This window comes from Papaver somniferum, chromosome 2 (assembly GCF_003573695.1).
Source record: "Papaver somniferum cultivar HN1 chromosome 2, ASM357369v1, whole genome shotgun sequence".
NCBI lineage: Eukaryota > Viridiplantae > Streptophyta > Magnoliopsida > Ranunculales > Papaveraceae > Papaver > Papaver somniferum.
In genome coordinates this window covers 103,344,305-103,349,921 of record NC_039359.1, presented here as the reverse complement: position 1 = coordinate 103,349,921, position 5,617 = coordinate 103,344,305, and the positions used below count along the sequence as shown (strand labels likewise).

Below are 5,617 nucleotides of genomic sequence, written 5' to 3'. Positions count from 1 at the left end.
TAGCAGTTACAATTTACTTTATACAAGGCGGTTGGCCAATCATGCCAACTTGCCTAACTTCTTTCCTAAATCCATAAAGGCAATTCCTAGCCTTTAGAAACCATAAAGCAAACACCAACTCGTGTAACCAACTCCTAACCGTCAAGGCCATGTGCTTGTCACATGTCTCTAGCCTTGCATCGTCATGATAGCTTATCCCAGCCAAAGTACGACCATCATAGATGTGCATCACTCCCCCAATGATGCAAGTGTGCTTATGCAAGCCTTGCTTGCGGCTCTGCATGCCTCATGCACACAAGCTATGTGCCAAACTCTTTTGGCACCTACTAATGCTAATCTCTTATCTTTGATCATGTCCAAATCATGTTTGGCCTATGCCTTGGCCTAGTCTGTAACTCTGAATCCACCATGCATTTTTGGCCTTGGCCATGTTGTGGACAATGTGCTATCTTGGCGCTTCATTACTAGGCCGCTTGACCGATCGGAGCCATTTTTCTTGGTTATAGTTTCAATATAGTTAAGCCAAAAGACAACAACATTACTACAACAATAGTAGAGGTGGATTTCTTGGCTTATGTCGACGAAAACGAAGCTTCCGTCCAAATAGAAAGTTTCCGTCTAAAGTATATGATATTTCATATAAATAGCGAAATCCCTAATATTTAGGTGTTATGTAAAAGAGTTGGATACATAAACCAAATTTGAACTAAACAATGCTACACAGGTTGGTATTCGCTATAGTTAGTTATAACCAAGTTGAAACCCCAACCATAATGCTTGGCGTAAGCTAAGAGATTTCGCCAACGGTGGCCTTCACTATAATGTGGCTATAAACAGTGGTGGAGTGAGAAATTTAGATTGGAGAGGGCGGAAAAAAAAAAGTAAATTACATTTGGGGTGGACTAGATGTTTGATATAAGGTGGACTAAAATGGGCTAAAAAAACAAATTACATTTGGGTGGACTAGATGTTTGATATAAGATGGTGGGCCAATGATTTATAGTGACACTTACTCGGTAATGACGACGTGGTTCATGTTTCATCAAAGGGTGATTATGGTGTTTACTAGGAGCGTGCCAAAAAAAAGATGTGCATCCTATCGCGACTCCTTCATTTGGTTATTGGTTGCATATAGGCATGGGCATCTTTTCTTTCCGAAATGAGTAACCGAGGAGGAAACCCCGGAGTGTTTTCTGTGTATTACACTTCAAAAGACTGATCCTAGGTATCACCAATGGTCATCATGACTAGACCGTAGACTTTACTGGGTACCTGGTACCGCCAGACACCATATCTCCTCCTTTAAAATACTAAGTCATATAAGTTTCCACGTCCCACTGTGAGTGTGACATCCCCTCAAATTAAATTAGATAAACGGTCCGCGAGCTATAACCCCAAAAGTGTCACTATCCATCCATAAAAAAACCCATCAAAACAAAAGTAACACAAAAACCCCATCAAAACAAATTTAACACAAAACCCCCAAAATTTTTGATGAAACCAAATTTTGAAAATTGGAGTTTTTGTATCGATTTTGTTTAAGATGGAGTTTTAACGGTTCCAAACCTTGGTTTTTTGTCACTAGTTTTTTAGATAAAAGCTTTGAGGAAGAGCAATCCTGGTGACGACAAGTGGCGGGACTCTATTGGTCGAAACATTGAAACATGAATTACACTTTGTTTACACCCTGTATTTAACTGGCCGTTTAGCTTCTCCAATGGTGAATGTGGATGTTTCATATGTGGCATCATTCTTAATACATCCTTTGAATATAAAATCCTAAACATTAGGAAAAATAAAGTTTTATCTCCAATCCATAAAGTTTTTTATTATTTTTTTACTTAGAGCCTCTCCAATGGAATGTGTGTGAAGGAAAAAGTCTTAATCCACGTAGGATCCACAACAATATTTATAAAAAATCATCTCCAACCCATTGGTGTGAAGATGATGTGGCAAAAAAAAATGTTAGACATCTTATAGGTGAACCCCTAATTTTAGACATTCACTTAGAGGATGTCTTCCCATCCTAGTCACACTTTTATTAATAAAAGTCATTGTAAAATAAAAATGGAAATGATTTTAACCAATTACGTGCCTACAAATAAGTAAACAAATAATAGAAAACTTTATGGGTTGGAGATAAAATTTTCTTTTTCCTAATATTTAGGATTTTATGCTCAAAGGATGTCTTAGAAGTGATGCCACATATGAAATATTCACATTCACCATTGGAGAAGCTCTTATTTGTAGGCATACAATTGGTTAAAATCCTTTCCATTTTTATTTTTCAATGATTTTTATTAACAAAAGTGTGACTAGGATGGGAAGATATCCTCTAAGTGAATGTCTAAAACTAGAGGTTCACCTAGAGGATGTGTAACTCTTTTTTTTTGCCACATCAATCCGTTAGAGATGATTTTTAATAAATTTGGTTGTGAATCCTACGTGGATTATGACTTTTTTCTTCACACACATTCCATTGGAGAGCTCTTATAACACCGTTTGCAAAAATATGGGTATACAATACTTTTGTCAGCTTTTATGTCTAAATAATTCATTACACTTCGTTTACACCGAATCTTAACTGTACGTTAAATAACGCCGTTGTTGTGAACGGTACCTACGTCAAAAAATATACCTAAAGCTAACGGAGACACCAATATATCGAAGAAAGTTTTTTTTTTTGGTGCAGTGAGTGCTTACACAAATAAGAATCTTCATATTAATGTTTACACACTAAACTTTTGAAAATATGAGTTTGTCCATAATTTGAAATTTCTAGCCGGTTTTATAAATTTGGATGTGCACAGAACCATAATTATGTTGCAATTTACGAACTGTGCCATTTTGCAAAAAATGAAATACTAAAAATTAAATCCGTGAATATTATCTTTTGCAAGCTATTTTCTAGGAATAGTAAACCAATTTGACCGCGTTTTCGTTGGGAGGTCCCCAAAAGATTGAACTAAATCTCCTAAAATCTTGTTACCTCTTTACCTTTTTGTTTATATATGCAACATTTACAGATTCAGTTTCTCGTTTGGTCCGCTGCACATTATATGCAATTGAGCAAATTTGTTTTTGCTTTTTTGATTTCGATTCTTATGCTTTACCTCTTTCGTTTTTGCTTTTTTGGTTTCGATATTTCATAAACATATGCTTTCCTGCTTCTGATTGAATCAGGTAGTCATGATCTAAATGAAAGGTGTAGTTACATTGAACTGAAATCATGTTACTTCGTTTTGTTTATAAAGTCTGGTGATAAGTACATATATTTTTATACTTGAGCAAAAACAGATCTGTTTTGGTTTTTGATCTTTTCTTTTTGTTGCGTCAACTCATTTTAATATATTTCTACTGCATGAATCAGGAACCAGACAATAATGAACAAGACATTTAGATGCTCCATGAAACACACAGAAAACTTGTTTGATGATGATTTTGTTTTTGCATCACCGGTTAAGGTGCAAAGAGGCTTTGGAAAGTAGATAGTAACGTTATAAAGGAAAGAAGGTCTTCAATTGGGTATGTATGTATTAATTTTAAACAACACCTTAGTGTTTGGGATGATGGTCCATTTGGGAGTTCTCAAGGATCACGAGAAACAAGTCGTCCATCAATATTAGCGTAGTTCCTATCCCTGCGTACCATTTCTTTACATTACATATCTTGGTTGTTCATATCGGGATCCGGAAGATTGGTAAAGTTCATATCTCTTGACAATATAATGTTACTCCACGAGAATAATAGGTGGACTTCCTACTAAAAGGGAAACAACTTGACCAACCTTAACATATAAAGTGATTTTTTTTTCGGTAATAATAAAAAGAATTCACAAGAAATGGGTAAAGTTTTTGTGGGTATAAATGGAACGCTAAATAAATTAAAAGTCTAAAAAACCCTTATACTTGGTTAAAAATACAGTATTACCAAGATATCTGTGTAAACACCTATTTTAAGTTTTCCTAAGTGTAAACACTAATTTGCAGAATGTATGACGGCTGATCACTCAAATTTTATTTTTTTTTTCTCTTCTTCATCTTCTCTTTCTTCTGTTGTTCTTCATGTCTTTCTCCCTGTCGAATTCAATTCCAATGAATAGCTTCTTTTTGTGAGTGATTCATGTAAAACATGAGATGCAGATAAATCGAAGAAGAGGTTGATGAATCTGGAAGATAATTGAGCTCTGAAAGAAGAAGAAATCAGAAGAAATAGAAATTAGGGTTTCTGCCAGAATTTTATAAGTTGTATATTTGGAAGAGGGGTTCGATTTAGAATATGCAGATAGAGATTAGAGATGGGTATTGTGTGTTGAGAGTAAGGGAGGAGATTTAGCTACTGATTCCAAGAGAACCAGTGATGGTAAAGGAATTGAGTTTGAGTCCAAGAGAAAAGTTACTAATAATGATGATGAGTCGATGGTGGTGTTGCTTGAAGAATGGAAAAACAGTAAATAGATAGAGTTAGGGTTTTGTTTTGAGATGAAGGAATCAAGAGCAGTTTTGAGATCGAGGGATGAGGATAAAGCTTAAGAAAGGGACGATGATGGTTGTACTGATTGTTATGGTTCACTCAAACTCATGGGAAGGTAAATCAGAATACATAAATTAGGGTTTGTCAATTGTGTCTTAAATATATGTGAAATTGAATTATAAACTGAGTAATAGTGATGGGTTTGTTCTTAATTGAAGAATAGAGAATTGTATAGGGTTTCGTTTTAGTTTCTTTTGGAAATTGAAATCTTTAGTTAGGGTTTCGTGAATTGAATCAGAAATTTGATTAGTAATATGTAGAAAGAATAAATCTCCATGTGAAAATGACTATTTTTGTGCCTAATATAGGGTTTAGAAAGAATGCATAGAGTTGGAGAATTATTCTAAGATTTGAAATTCTTAACATTTTTGTATTCATCCCATACAACATGGCTACTCCATTAGAATCCTTGGGTGTTTAATTTTGTCGATATGTATGTGCATTAATGCAGCTGCAATTCCATCCTTGGGTGTTTAAGATAGTACTTGCATAGGTATCTTTTCCATCTCTATTATCTCTTTAAAGGTTTTGGGTCTAATTTTTGTAGGTTTCTTGGATGAAATGAATATGAGGGATCTGATTTTGAGTTGATTATGTAAATTGAAGATGAAGTTATATTAAATAGATTAGTTTAATGCATAAGATTAGTTCAATCCATATAAGATTGTGCAAGCTTTGTGCAATTCGTGCCTCCTTAGACTATATTATGTTTAATGATGTAGATAGATATAAGATGTTGGACAATGTGAGTTTGCAGTTTGTACCCAGTTTGTTAGATATGGAAATAAGTTAGTTTGTTTAGTAAATTTTTAATAATATACCGGACTTTTGTTTCTGTATATCAAAATGAATTGCTCTTTGATTTGGGAATGTGGATTTACTGTTATACCCGGTTAATGCATTAATTAACAATCCAGTTTGTTGATTAATTATGGTTAGCAAATTCACAGAACATGTATACAGAAATGACTTCTTTAATTTTAAACAGCAAGTTCCTCCGAGTGTATCTGCAAACTTTTAACAGTCAACGGGATCTAATAATGGTGGTGATGAAGATAAGTTCAGTAATTCACAATATGCAGTT

At 34.4% G+C, this 5,617-nt stretch overlaps 1 long non-coding RNA gene across 1 annotated transcript; it reads left to right on the top strand.

Moving 5' to 3' along the window:
- The first annotated feature begins 3,991 nt into the window (after positions 1 to 3,991).
- LOC113348637 lies at positions 3,992 to 5,334 on the top strand. The gene is made up of 2 exons (XR_003359745.1): positions 3,992 to 4,588; positions 5,081 to 5,334. It is a non-coding gene; the product is annotated as an uncharacterized LOC113348637 (long non-coding RNA).
- The last annotated feature ends 283 nt before the right edge of the window (positions 5,335 to 5,617 follow it).